This window comes from Notolepis coatsorum (genome assembly GCF_963971535.1).
Source record: "Notolepis coatsorum genome assembly, chromosome: 13".
Lineage (NCBI taxonomy): Eukaryota > Metazoa > Chordata > Actinopteri > Aulopiformes > Paralepididae > Notolepis > Notolepis coatsorum.
In genome coordinates, this window is record NC_140177.1 from 47,383,575 (window position 1) to 47,398,988 (window position 15,414).

Sequence of the window (15,414 nt, forward strand, 5' to 3'; positions counted from 1 at the left end):
TACAATTGTTAAGGGGATGCAGACCTGAGAAAGACGTTTGTCTTGTTTCCATCAGGGTCCCCCATTTTCATTTCATATAGACATTTATGACATACACAACATACATGACATTTATGGCATAGGGACATATAGGTATTTAGTACTGATACATTTGTGACATAAACGGTATTCAAATATACAGTACTGTTACCCCTAGATCCTGACAGAGTATATACATATGATGGGGAGGGGACTGTACATTAGGAGGGGGTGGGTGGGTGGGAGAGAAATATACATACGGCGGGGAGGGAATATATACATACGGTGGGGAGGAGACTGTCTATTAGGAGGTGGTGGGGGTTTTGGGCATTTACGGTGGCCAGTTTCGAATTGCAGCCTCCCGTAGGTGCTCTTTAAGAACGGTTTTGAATGTGGGCAGGGATTCACATTCCTTTACAGCTTTGGGTAGGGCATTCCACATTGTTGTGGCATAATTGCGAAACGTGTTTAGTCCCTTGTTTGAGCCGAATCTGGGTTTAACATGATTTGTTGAACTGCCATCTGCCTCACCCAGTCATGTGTCGTTTGCCAGTCTTGGTTGTAACTGCAGGTCCGTTTCTTTTTACTGTTTTCCATCTTGAACTAGTTCGCTTGTAATGTTGTTGTGTTTTTTTTGACCAATCAGATTTGCGATATGAGGTAGCGTCACAAGTTCAACTCTCACGAGCAGAGCAGTGCGCTAAATTACTATAACCAATCAGATCTGCGATATGAGGTAGCGTCACGACTCAGTCTCAGTCACGTCACAGGCAGGCAAGCAGCGCGCTAAAGTACTATAACCAATCAGAGCAATGTGTGTGGACAAGAGGCGGGTTGCTACGTTTACTGTCTGTAGGGAAGGGCTTTTAGACGCATGTTTTTTTTTGGCTTCGAAAAGAGGGACATCCTCTCAATATGAGGGACGCGGGACATTTGGTCAAATGGTGGGACAGTACAACCAAAAGGGGGACACCTGGTCACCCTCCTCTGAGCCGCGGCGATCATGGGTTATACTGTACACACGTTGGATCAATATACTTATCGATTTTTTTGAATGGTGATCAGGAATTGGAATATACCATTTGGATACCATCTGATGTCAGGTAAGGCATCTATGTTATCAGTGTTAGGATAATCAGACTCGTTTTCATGGAGATATAAGCGTTTCCACTATATGTGATATGGCTGTTTCACTGTAAAAGCCATGAGGAAATAATAGCAGCGATTATCAGCGCACGGCACGAGCGTGCGTGCGTGCGCAGTATACTATCGACCATCTAGCGTTTATTTGAAAACGATTCATAAATAGACCGACAAATGATAACGTTCTGGAATATTCCAGTAAAAGGCGATTATCATGGAATGTGTTGTTTTTTCTTCGAAACAGAGTAGTTTTCAAAATGCTATAAAAAGGAAATGAATCTTGGGCGGTTAGGTGGCGTAGCGGAGATTGCGTTCGTCACCAACCCCGGAGCTGTGGGCTGGATTCGCCTGTTCGAATCCAGCTCACAGCTCCGGGGTTGTCACCAGCTTGGCTGGCCGTTCACACTAATACAATTGGCTGTATTAGAGGGTGGGAGAAGCTGGCGGGGTGGGTCCGGGTCGTTGTAAACAGCGACTCCTACAGTTCGGTCGGGGCGCCTGCTAAGCGTGGATAGGACCTGAGTGGGATAGTGTGATCCTTCCACACGCTACGCCCTTTCAGGGAGGATCCGCGCTGCCAGGTGAAAAGAAGCGGTTGATTGGCTGGACGTGTGTCGGAGGAAGCACGTGATAGCCTCCACCAGGCCCGGACTGGCCATCGGGAGCACCAGGAGTTTTCCCGGTGGCCTGGCCTGCACAGATAAAAAAAAAAAAATTATATAAAAAAAAAAAAAAAAAAATTATATATATATATATATAAAATTATATATATATATATATATTTTTTGCCATGCCATTGTTTCTAGTTGTGGCGGCGGCGCGGCGCGATAGTTAGATAACCTAGGTGAGTGGGGAACAACCAGGATTTCACTGTCTGCGACAGAGTTGGAGAACTATCTCTCTCTCTCCCTCACGCGGATCACACACAGAAATGGAGCCATGCTGCTGCTTGTGATTGGTGGAGGCGGGACCAGACGATACAACTGATTGACAGCAGAGGCGGCGAATGGAATGGCAGATAAAGAGAAAGTCAAAATAATTCAAAGATAATTCAAAGATTACACACCTTTGCCACATTGGCTACAAACATAATCACTGTAAAGTTATCAAAAAAATAAGAATCTGATCAGACACAAGGGTTAAGTTGTTGTTCCCTTTCTAATTTCCTCAAAAACATCTAGTCTAGTTAATGTGATCAATATTATTTGACAATTGATGCTTTTTGTTGGAAATTTCAGTCAGTGAGCTCATACTTTGAGCTCATTTTATAGTTAAAATGATTGAGACAACGCAATCTTCTGTCTTCGTTGTGCATGCATGCGTGTGCTCACCACACGCGATACATGTGTCACTATTCTGGCAGTGGCTACTGTTATTATAGTATTGCAATGAAAGGTCTGTTATTTAATGTTTGTGTAAAGGGCTATTTTAACTGTTGATGGGTAGTTTCATCAGTAAAGTGAATATGGTATTGTGCTCTTGCTCTGTTTGAATAGGTGGAGAGAGTGGTTAACTGTATTATAATAGTAAATAGAAAAATATGTTGTGCGCTTGCTTTTTTCTTTTTGAAGGTGGAGAGAGTAGCATTGCTAGGGCCACAACAGTTTTATTTGAGGTTCATAAGAGTACATTGTACTAAGCAATTGTTGGCTCATTAGTTTGTGATTCACATGCACTAAAATTCACCAGAATGCTGTCTTTGTAACAAAAGATTTCCGGGTGGGGGACCCCCAGACCCCCCGCTTAAAAAGTGGCCTGATTGGGGCTATATTTCGCGCTATATCTCCCGGTATGAATTATTTCCCCAGTCCGGCCCTGGCCTCCACTCTCCCAGATGATCTGACTGTGGGGGGTAAGTGCGCAGCGACCAGGAAGGGGATTGGGAATTGGCATACGACTAACATTGGGTGGGAGAAAATCGGAGGAAAATGGAGGGGGAAAAAGATTACAAAAATAAATAAATAAAAAAAAGAAAAGGAAATTAAGCGATAAAAACACAATCTGCTTTGCCAATGTTGACTGGAAAATGATTATTTGATAAGCGATGGGCAGATTAGACACATAGCATAATTTAAAACATAGATTAGGCGATATTAACGTTACATGGGCCGTGGACCGTGGCATCAACGGGGTAAAAAGGAAAACACAGCCCGGCACTGAAAGTGTTAAAGACATTTGGAGTGTTATCACTGAAAAGTGTTATCACTGAACTCTATCACTGAATGTAAGATGTGACTTGTGATCAAACAGCTGTGGTGTATATCAGTTGAACATTCTGTCATATATTACGAGTTGAAGCACAGTCACAGTGTCAGAGAGCAGTGGTTATTTCTTGTGGTCCTACACAGCATTTCAGGCCAAGGATCATTTTGCTAAATATTTCTATTTTTGTTTTGTTTTGTTTTTCAAATTCCAGGCTACACCAAGTCCACAACCACAAGACCAGAGGGAGTTCCACAAAATCACGTTCAACCCAGATTCGGCTCAAACAAGGGACTAAACACGTTTCGCAATTATGCCACAATAATGTGGAACACCCTACCCACAACGGCTACAGCCGTAAAGGAATGTGAATCCCTACCCTCTTTCAAAACCGCTCTCAAAAAGCACCTACGGGTGCCTGCAATTAGAAACTGGCCCCTGTAAATGTCAAAATCCCCCCCCACTCCCAGTTGTTTGTATTGAGCTGTACTGTATTGTACCCATTCTGCAATCTGTTATTAAAGTATTCAATCAATCAATCAATCAATCAACTGCCTCTAAGATGTAGGTGTTATGGTGATGTTATTACTATTATCGGGCCGATATCAGCAATTATGACGTCATCCCGATAAACTCGATAACGTTATTGATAGCTCCGATAACATATAATACATTTTTTGGTTAAAAGAAATCCGGTGTGGGTGGATTTGGATGGAGGGCGCTTGTTTTTATTATAGCCTCCTCCCGTTTTGCCAGTACTGTGGTAAAACTGATAGCGTGTGGTTTAGGAACAGGGAGTTTTTCACAAATCCAGCGCTCCCTTTCTTGGCTGTGACGTAGTCACGTTACATTCGGAGACAGACAGTCGATCTGCCAATTACGTCCCACGGCTTGCACCCACCTCTTCTTCTTACCACCAATCAGAAGCTCTCGTTCGTTTATTTACCTCCGGATTGTCAGCCATTACTCTACTCGGAGCTAACGTTATCTCCCCGCCAGCCACATTGACAAGTACCAGCGCTTATACATTACTGGCAAATGTCTTGTTGCACTTGTGGCAACGAGCGTTGTCAGCATCGACTTTAGTAAAATAGACCCAGACTTTTGAACATTTCGTTCTGTCCGCCATTATGAGAGCAGAGCTGTCTGTACTCCAGCGCAGCACCCGTGTGAGTGAGTGTGTGTGGGAGGGGAAGAGAGGAGAGAGCAGGCAGCCCGCTCCCCGCGCAGGCAGAGACACAGAGGCAGGAGAGATATAGACAACGGCCAACAAGATTAGTTTGCGACGTTTAAATTCCAAAAAAAAAAAATCCATAATTTCTCTAGTACCGATAGCAGTACCGATGATGTCGGAGCTTATAAATACTAAAAAAAAAATGTTTTTTTTTGATAAAAAAAAATATATATATATATATATACAGTTAAAAAAAATATTATAATACAATAAATATCGGTTATCGGTATCGGTATCGGCTTGAGGAGCATAAAGTTATCGGTATCGGTATCGGTGTCAAAAAATCAATATCGTGCATCCCTAGTTATTACCCCTCCTGCTGGTAATATGTAGGAACTGTCATCTAGGTCTGGAGACGACCGGATGGTACGTCATCATATACGGCCCGGACTGACGTGTGTCTGAGCGCGAGCTAGAGGCTAGCAGTTGTATGTATTACTGAGAGCATAACAATAAAGGAATCTATTGAAACAGTAGGAGCTGCCTCTAAGATGTAGAGAGAGAGAGAGAGAGAGAGAGAGAGAGAGAGAGAGAGAGAGAGAGAGAGAGAGAGAGAGAGAGAGAGAGAGAGAGAGAGAGAGAGAGAGGGGGGGGAACGACATGCCTACGTAAATATCCTCAAACAGGAATAAATGTAACCAAATTGGGCCCTCTTCCAGGACAGGCCAAGGGAGGCTGCACCGGTCATTTGAGAAACAAAATAAGCTTGAATTTAAATATGTGGCATGTGAGTCGAAGCTGCTTTTTATGTACTCCACGGAAAGTTAATGTTTGTTTTAATTATTGAAGGTGTTTGAATTCAAAATGCTCTTGAATGTATCTCCACAGCATGCTATGGTAACTCAGAGGGTGGAAAACAACCTGAAGGACTGTTGACAGAGTCTGGCTATGGGGCAACAATAATATGTTCATGAGAAATGGTTTCTCCCTTCAGCCTTTAATCGGCATGGTTTATTATTTACATTGGCACACAGCAGCACATGAGTTCTCCTCTCCGTGAGAGGTAGGTGGGAAGAGATAGAGGGGGAGGAGACATCTCTTAAATACCCTCTACCTGGCGGTAGCATTAGCGGCTCCGCCTATAGCGCCCTCTAGTGGAAACAGTTATGCATAGTTAGACAGTTACTAGCAATCATATATAACCTCTAACTTTAACAAGGACATTCAGTTAATGCTTGTTAGATATGGAGTAATAGTTGTCATGGGGTAAAACATCAACCCTGAGAAGTGACCTGTCTGTTGCACCTGACCTGCACTAGCTAAACCATGTGTGGCGACAGGAAGGGCTGATACCACTGCAGGGCAGGGGAAAAAAACGAAAAAGAAAAAAACAACATTCTTCATCAAACCAAGGCAAAAAAACACATTATTAAAAGTCTGGATTGCAGTTCACATGGTGTCTTAATGTGTAAATACTACTATATAATAGTATATGTTACTATAACTATTTTCTAACAGTGTTTTTCACATTTTCAAAACATTGCATTGGCTTTAGCTCCGCCTATTTTTATAAACCCATGCTTTTAGAACGTTTTTATTTTTCAGTGAATCTCTTAATTAGGGCTATCAGTATTGTGTTTGTTGGTAAAGTATTTACGTACCTTGTTTCATTTTAACAACCAGGGAATGACCAAGAGAAAGTTCTATGTGCCTATTGTAGTTGAAATCTAGTAATCCATGCACAAAACAATGATTTTTTTCAATCTCTAAATTACAATTACAATTTAGAGTTGACAATTAAATTACAACTTGCCAGTAAGACAAAAAAACAAGATTGTGCCAGTAAGACAGTTTTATGATGAGGCCTTTGTTTAGGAAGAAATTGTTCACTTGACCATTGACCACCTATAGTGGTCAGAAAATAATTATTGCAGCTTTAATACATACCTGTCAACCCTCCCGTTTTTCCCGGGATTCTCCCGTATTTCAACCTTCTTGTTGAGTATATGTGTTAATATGATTGTATGTAACTGCTTAACTGTTCCACAAGAGGGCGCTATATGCGTAAGGAGACGCAGATGTTGTGGTTGACGTCAGGTAAGAGGGTATAAAGGGATTGTTCCCTCCCCCTCTGTCTCTTCCCATCTACCTCTCACAGAGAGAAGGTCTTGTGGTACTTGTGTGCAATGTAAATAAACCACGCCGGTTAAAGGCTAATTATTATTGTTATTGTTGCTCCCCAGGTGACTCTGTCAACAGGTTATGGGCCCAGATCACGGAAGAGCAAAATAATAAGTGTAGCTAGAGTTAGCTGAAAGTATAGGCTAGGTTAGCAGCGGGAGCACCGCGTGACTAAGGCTAAGCTAACGGGCAGCTAAAGCTACGCTACCATCAAGAGGATGGCGACAAGAGGAAGGAGCAAGTGGCCCTCGTTTAACGGAAGGGCAGAAGAATACAAGCTCTGGGAAGAGCGAATGTTGCGCTGTATGCACGGAGTGGGGCTGAAGACAACCATCTTGACGGCCCCCACGGGAGAAGTAACGGCGGACGCGCAAGCCCAGGATACCAAGCTAAATGCTAACGCATACTGCGAGTTAGCACCACTCCTAGACGACACAAGCTTGGGGCTGATATTCCGGGACACAAAAGACAAAGGCAGAGAAAGTCTAAAAGTGTTAAGAGAACACTACATCGGCAGGGGTAGACCCCGGATTGTATCAATATATATAATGTTGACCGCGCTGAAGAAAGCGAACACAGAGACTGTGACTGAATACGTCATCAGGGCTGAACAAATCATCACGGCACTCAAGAGTGCAGGAGAAGCACAGAGCGATGGACTAATGATGGCGATGGTTATGAGAGGACTACCGGAGATGTATAAACCATTCACACTGCTGGTGACACACGGTTCAGCGGACATGACGCTGGGGGAGTTCAAGGCCAAGCTGCGGAACTTCGAGGCCTCAGAAGACACACACCCGGTCGCCGAAGAGGCGGGAGAAAGGGTGATGAAGGCCCGAGCAGCGCCAAGGATAAAGACCGGACCCCTGGCGGAGATGGCGTGTTGGCGATGCGGAGAAAAGGGTTACCGAAAAGACAAATGCACAAAAACAGTCTGGTGCAGTTTCTGTGGAACTTCAGGACACGCGGACAAAGTGTGTAGAAAGAAGCGTGAACAGAGCGCTCGGTACGCGCACGTGCAAGATGGCAAGATGTGGACAAGATGGTGGATGTGGACAAGATGGCGGCAACGGTGGACGTGAGGCAAGTCGAGACGATGCCCGGAGAGCAGCGGGAAGAGAAGACTTCACCTTCGGGGCGCAGACAGCATACGTCACCCAGTCAACGCAGCAGCAGCAGGTCCAAAGGAAGGGACTGATCGTGGACACAGGTGCGTCGTCCCACATCATCAACGACAGGAACCGATTCAAGAACTTTGACAGCACCTTCGAGCCGGAGAGACACAGCATGGAGCTGGCAGACGGGAAGGACACATTCGGGTTGGCGCAGGGGAGAGGAGACGCACAGGTATGCCTCATAGACAGTGAGGGGCGCCGGTGTACAGTGACGTTAAAGAACGCTCTCTACATACCCTCGTTCCCACAAGAACTATTCTCTGTAAAATCTGCTACTGCAAACAGTGCCAAAGTGTTCTTCAATGAAGGTAAAGATGTTTTTTTTTTTTTTTTTTTTTTTTTATTATTGCAAAACAAAAATTATTAAAAGTCAGTACTCAACACACAATGCATAATGAAACTAACAATCAAGGTGGCTAAAATGACATGCAAGTACAGAAACAGAAAACAAACAAAAAAGTCTATAATAATATTTTACCGGTAAAGATGTTCTTGTAGAGCCTGACGGTACGAGATTTAACATAAAGGTGTACAAGAGAATGTATTATCTACAAACAGAATGTAACGAAAATGATATGTGTAATGTCAGTCATGATATTCAGACATGGCATGAGATCATGGGTCATTGTAATTACGAGGATAATACTGAAGCTGCAAGCGGTGACAGTAGGCATGCACATTAACGGTGAAAAGCATAGATCTAACAAAGAATGTGATGTGTGTATAAAGGGAAAGTTCACTCAAACAAGGAACAGACGTCCCACGGAAAAAGTAAAGATACCACTTGAGCTAGTTAACACAGATCTAGCCGGTCCAGTAAACAATGAGTCCATAGGTGGCTGTAAATATGTACAGTCTTTTACAGATGTGTATACAGGGGCAGTGTTTGTTTACTTTCTCAAAGCAAAGAGTGACACTCCAGGCCACAGATGTAGCTCCGTATGGCAACATAAAATGCTTGAGGTGCGATAACGGAACCGAGTTCACAAATAGAGTTTCAATCACTGTTGAGAAGGAACAAGATCAGACACAAGATGTCCTGTCCTTACTCCCCGCACCAGAACGGGACAGCAGAGGGAAGGACACACTCTTTTCGAAATGGCTAGGTGTAAGCTAATAGATGGTAACTTATCCAAGAGTCTATGGCATTATGCGGTACAAGAAGCCGCTTACACCAGAAATCTATGTTTTAACAAGCACACGGGCACCACCCTGTATACAGCACTGACAGGAAAAAGGTGTGATCTAGCCAGAATGCACAAGTTTGGGTCAGTGTGTTATGCTTACCAACAGGACAGAGGAAAGCTCGAGTCCAGGTGTGAAAAAGGACTCTTTGTAGGGCATGACAAGGGCAGCCCCGCTTTTCTAGTCTACTATCCCGGTAAAGGGAAAGTGCAAAAACACAGGCTAGTAAAATTTGTCACAAAGACAACATGTTAGAACAAGACACAGACACAGGAGCCAGAGCTGGACGCCTGTAGCTGTTCCGCAACCGTTCCTACTTCCGGGGTAGGCCTGATTGGCCCCGACAGGCACGTGACCCGCCGCGGCCACGCCCCGCGGCAGCCCCAGGAGCAAGCGCGCTACTGCTGGAGTTCGCTTCGCCTTTCACATCGCTGCCGTTGGCGAAAGCAGGATGAGAGGCGAGAGCGTAGATTTCGCTGTGTATCATTTAATCATTTAACATTTGAAAGGCATACATTGTTGTCATACAGAAGTACAGAATACTATTATCCAAAATGCTTCTTACTGTTACACTGTTAGAGACTGTGCAGTGCACGGCTTTAGTCTCACTCGAGTGAGGAAGACCGCTGGTTCTCCAACATACAGCGGTGTGCTCTTCAGAATGTACTGGGAGAAACGTTTACTGTACACCGCAGACATAAGCGTCTCACAGGGCTGAGCTGTGCACGGCTTTAGTCTCACTCGAGTGAGGAAGACCGCTGGTTCTCCAACATACAGCGGTGTGCTCTTCAGAATGTACCGGGAGAAACGTTTACTGTACCCCGCAGACATAAGCGTCTCACAGGGCTGAGCTGTGCACGGCTTTAGTCTCACTCGAGTGAGGAAGACCGCTGGTTCTCCAACATACAGCGGTGTGCTCTTCAGAATGTACCGGGAGAAACGTTTACTGTACCCCGCAGACATAAGCGTCTCACAGGGCTGAGCTGTGCACGGCTTTAGTCTCACTCGAGTGAGGAAGAACGCTGGTTCTCCAACATACAGCGGTGTGCTCTTCAAAATGTACCGGGAGAAACGTTTACTGTACCCCGCAGACATAAGCGTCTCACAGGGCTGAGCTGTGCACGGCTTTAGTCTCACTCGAGTTAGGAAGACCGCTGGTTCTCCAACATACAGCGGTGTGCTCTTCAGAATGTACCGGGAGAAACGTTTACTGTACCCCGCAGACATAATAAGCATATAAGCAGTGCTACGTTATTTCTGACCGAATTAGTCATTCATTTGTCTGCTTTCGCCAACGGCAGCGGTGTGAAAGGCGAAGCGAACTCCAGCAGTAGCGCGCTTGCTCCTGGGGCTGCCGCGGGGCGTGGCCGCGGCGGGTCACGTGCCTGTCGGGGCCAATCAGGCCTACCCCGGAAGTAGGAACGGTTGCGGAACAGCTACAGGCGAGCTGGACTCCAGAGTAGGGTGTGAAGAAAGACACACCACAGCCTAGTGTACTGAGCACAGACATGCAGACAGACAGTCAACAACCCCCAGAGGATGATGACGGGAAGCACCCTAGGGTGATGTCACGTGCCTCATGCAGTGGGAGATATCCCTCCCGGGAAAATAAACCCTGAAAGTATCTGAAAGACTATGCCCAGAGAGAAAGTGACGAGGATGACAGTACACTTACCAGCATAGATTACTGCTACAGAGTAGTGAGTGGTGTACCTCAGACCTTTAAAGAGGCCATGGTGTCCCCTGAGTCAAGAAAATGGGAGAGAGCAATGGATGAGGAGATGAGGTCCCTAGAGGACAATCATACCTTTACTCTAACAAAGTTACCAGAGGGTAGACAGACAGTGGGAGGCAAATGGGTGTACTCAATCAAGGAGGGTATTGAAGGCCACAACAAGTACAAGGCCAGGTTTGTAGCTAAAGGCTACAGTCAGAGTGAAGGGATAGACTACGGTGAGACATTCTCACCCACAGCCAATCTGACCAGTGTATGGGTAGTGATGCAGAAAGCAGCTGAGGACAGTTTGATTTTACACCAGATGGATGTGAAGACAGCCTACCTGCACGCACCCATTGATAGGGAGATATATGGAACAACCTGAAGGCTACGAGAGGAAAGGAGAAAAGCTAGTGTCTAAGCTAGAAAAATCCATTTACGGCCTGAAATAGTCTGGGCGAAATTGGAACGAGATGCTTCATACATGTCTAATTGAAGAGTACTTCATACAGTACCCAGTAGACCCCTGTGTTTACACAAAGGAGTCAAAAGAGTCAGGAAAAGTGATAATTGTGATTTGGGTGGATGATTTAATCATCGCAGCAGACAACACTAGAAACATAGAGCAGGTGAAAAGTATGCTCTCCACCAGATTCAAAATGAAAGACCTAGGTAGGTTAAAACATTTTCTAGGCATGGACTTCGAACAGTCTGCCAGTTGTGTAAAAATATCCCAGAAAAGATATGTGGAAAAGATCCTGAAATGTTTTGACATGCAAGAATGTAGAACCAGGGAAACACCATGTGATCAAAAGCTAGACTACCAAGAGGATGCTCAGAAATTGACAGATGTAAAAATGTACAGAGAAGCTGTAGGTAGCCTCATTTATTTGACAACATGTACTCGCCCTGACCTATGTTTTGTAGTGAGTAAATTATCACAGCATTTAGCTGATCCCACAGAAGAGCACTGGACTATATGTTTTTCGCTATCTCAAAAGGCACAGCAGAAGCTGTTTCAGAAAGAGCAGCGAGGGCTTAGGGCTTCAAGCCTATAGTGATGCAGATTGGGCGGCAGACGCCACAGAGTTTGGGTACAGACAGCTCACTGGTTTCATGGAAAACAAAGAAACAGCCCACAGTGGCACTATCAACTTGTGAAGCCGAATACATGGCTCTAGCTATGACAATACAGGAATGTATTTATCTAGAACAACTGCTCGAAGGAATGGATACCTATGTATATAAGAAAACTGTTGTTCATGAAGACAACCAGGGAACCATTGCACTCGCTAGAAACCCTGTGTGCCGACAGAGGTGTAAACATGTGGATATAAAATATCACTTCATCAGATATGTCATCAGAGAAGAAAGGATGACACTTGTTTACTGTCCTACAGACGACATGGTTGCAGACGCTATGACCAAGCCTGTCTCCAAACTGAAATTGAGAAGATTTGCAGAGGTCATGTTTGGTGTGTAAAATATTGCCTGTTATGTAATATTGACTGCCATATTATTTTGATGTTTTGAACTGTATTTTCTCCTTGAAAAAGTTGTTTTTGGAAAAGTTGTATAGTATACACGTCATCCATAAGTGGGAGTGTTGAGTATGTGTTAATATGATTGTATGTAACTGCTTAACTGTTCCACAAGAGGGCGCTATAGGCGTAAGAAGACGCAGCTGTTGTGGTTGACATCAGGTAAGAGGGTATAAAAGGGATTGTTCCCTCCCCCTCTGTCTCTTCCCATCTACCTCTCACAGAGAGGTCTTGTAGTACTTGTGTGCAATGTAAATAAACCACGCCGGTTAAAGGCTAAAGGACCTTGTCATCATGACCATATTATTGTTGCTCCCCAGGTGACTCTGTCAACACTTCTCTCCCGCCGTCCTCCCGTTAAAATATTTTCAATTTTTTTTTATTTATACAAAATGGCTGCAATTCCCCTCTGTGACGACAGGTGGCAGCAGTGTAGATTAGAACGTTAGCACAGGAAGTCAGACCGGAAGACGGTTGCGACCCGAAGAAGAAGAGCGACCAAATAAAGGAGGGTTTTAGCGCAAAATGTATTACATTCTACGATTGTGCAGTTCCACCAGAAAAGAAAGCCTGATAAGAACAGATTTTTTCATTTGAAAAAAAGTTTATTGTCACACTTGATCTTAGTGAAAAGGCCGCAAAGCGATACCGACAAACTTCTTCTTCTTCTTCTGGTTTTTATTGGCGGTTGGCACAAATGTTTTGGTGCATTACCGCCACCTACTGAAATGGAGTGTGGATCTAGATGGATTATGCACATGATAATTACTATTGACTACTCTATATCCTACCACTCAAACCTGTACTATTTAGAAAATAAAAAATGGCCCTGTACCCAGTGTTAATTTTGGCAGCTATTTTCATTTTAGTTTTAGTCTTAGTCATGTGTCAAGTGCTCCTTTTTAGTTTTCATCATATTTAGTCATCTTCATTTATTTTTAGTTTAGTCAGTTTTAGTCAACTAAATGTCTGAACATTTTAGTCTTAGTCAGTTTTTGTCTCAATTTTGTCTTTTTCGTTTTAGTCTAGATTTTGTCGACGGAAACGGATGACATTTTTGTCTATTTTTAGTTAAAGTTAAACATATATATATATATATATATATATATATATATATATATATATATATATTATATATATTATATAAATTATAAAACTTTTTTTTTCTTTTCTTTTTTACAGCTACTGTTTTATATATACTGTTTTTTAGTAATAACTATAAAGTAATGGTATTTATTCAACAACAGGTGATTGTATAGATTAGTATTAGTATCATTAAAAGTTCTATGCTCAACTATGCTTCACCCACGGAAAGGTTGTTGGCACATTGGTTCCACATGGACATTATACGTTGTTGCGCACTTCCTCCTATCCAGAAGGCTCCGTTTAGGTTAGCTACTGTAGTAGCAGAGGCTCTGTTGTGATTTTAAATGCACAATAAATATTCAACATTCTCTTTTGAGACTCCGCCTCACTCTTATCATTTGGCACTAAAAGCTAAACATTGTCACCGGTATGGCTGTCCGCAACATGTCATTAATTGTGTGCGAGAGGTCGATCAGTTAGCCACATTAGCGTGAGCTAGGTTAGCCACTAGCTAACGCGAGCTAGATGAAAATACAAAAATGTAACGTTACTGGTGAAAAAGTGATTTACCTTGGAATACTCCTTTGCCAATTTGCCGTACTTTGCTTGCAGGTCTGCAGCTGGATTCTGAATAGTCCCAACTGTAGCCAAGGTAACGTTAAACTAAAACGAGCTTTTCATATAGCTCTTCAGCTAATGCTAATAACAGAGCTCCCCGTCACACTGCTCAACTCGGGACGAGGGCATTAAGAAAAGTAATAATTATTTTGTCTCGTCTTGTTTTAGTCAACAATATCAACATACATGAAGACAAATTTGTCCTGATTTTTGTAAATTAAATTTTTGTGTCCTCAGTTGTGGTCAACGATATTTAATAAACGATTTAGTCTCGTTAGCGTCACATGGTATTCAATAACGTGACGTCACGTCTCGTTGCCGTCATGAAAAAAACCTTCGTTGACGAAGATCTTTCGTCACCATTTTAGTTGACAAAATTAACACTGCCTGTACCTAGGGTGACCAGGTCAAAATGGTTCAGTCGCAGGACAGCAGCACTGCTTTTGCGGGACAACGTATTTAATTTTTTTTTATTGCTAATTAAAATGAAAGAAATGTATTTATTATTTAAATGCCTTTATATCATATTCGACGCAGACGGTAGGCTATATATAGCTCATTTTGTTATTAATCTTATTAAACTCACCTCCGGTTTTGGGGATATTAGCCTCCGGATTCTATTGCCCCCTTCCCTCTGGACAGTGTCCCGGACTCCCGGCGATACTCCCCGTGTATTCTGTTATTATAACAAACCGACCCTCTGATTCAGTTCTCAATAATAGTCGGGCCAGACTTGCTGAAGAGGCGCTCCTCTGAACAACTATACGTGACGTCCCCCTCTCCTCCAGTTTGGGGATCATCTGAAACAGATCTCAGCCACACTTGTCCCAGTCTCTGTTATATGAGCAAAGTCTCTTTTTTTGGCCTCCATTTCCTTGTTTTTCTTAGCTAGCTAAACAACTTGTATCAGTAATATTGGCGGTCTTTCTTCTGACTACTCGAGTGACTGACGTCACACATACAGCTGCCCCGGCCTCGCTCGGACAGGTGACAGGCAGCGCGACTCGCAAGACTCGAGTGAGCTGTTCTGCTCTGCAGCCTCGGCTGGAGATGCATCCAGCTGCAGGACCACAGCACCGATACTCTCAGGACCGCGACACTTTGCGGACCCACACTCTCCAGACCTCGCTCCCATTGGCAGATTTGGGTCACGTGACCGTCCCACTCCAATTCAGCCATTGGGTGGGACGGTCACGTGACCCAAATCAGCCAATGGGAGCGAGGGTCTGTAGAGTGTGGGTCCGCAGAGTGTCGCGGTACTGAGTGTGTCGGTGCTGTGGTCCTGCAGCTGGATACTATTGCTCGGCTGCGCAATGCATTGGTTTGTGACGTCGCCCGATTTTTTTTATTTTAAATATAAGAGGGTATTGG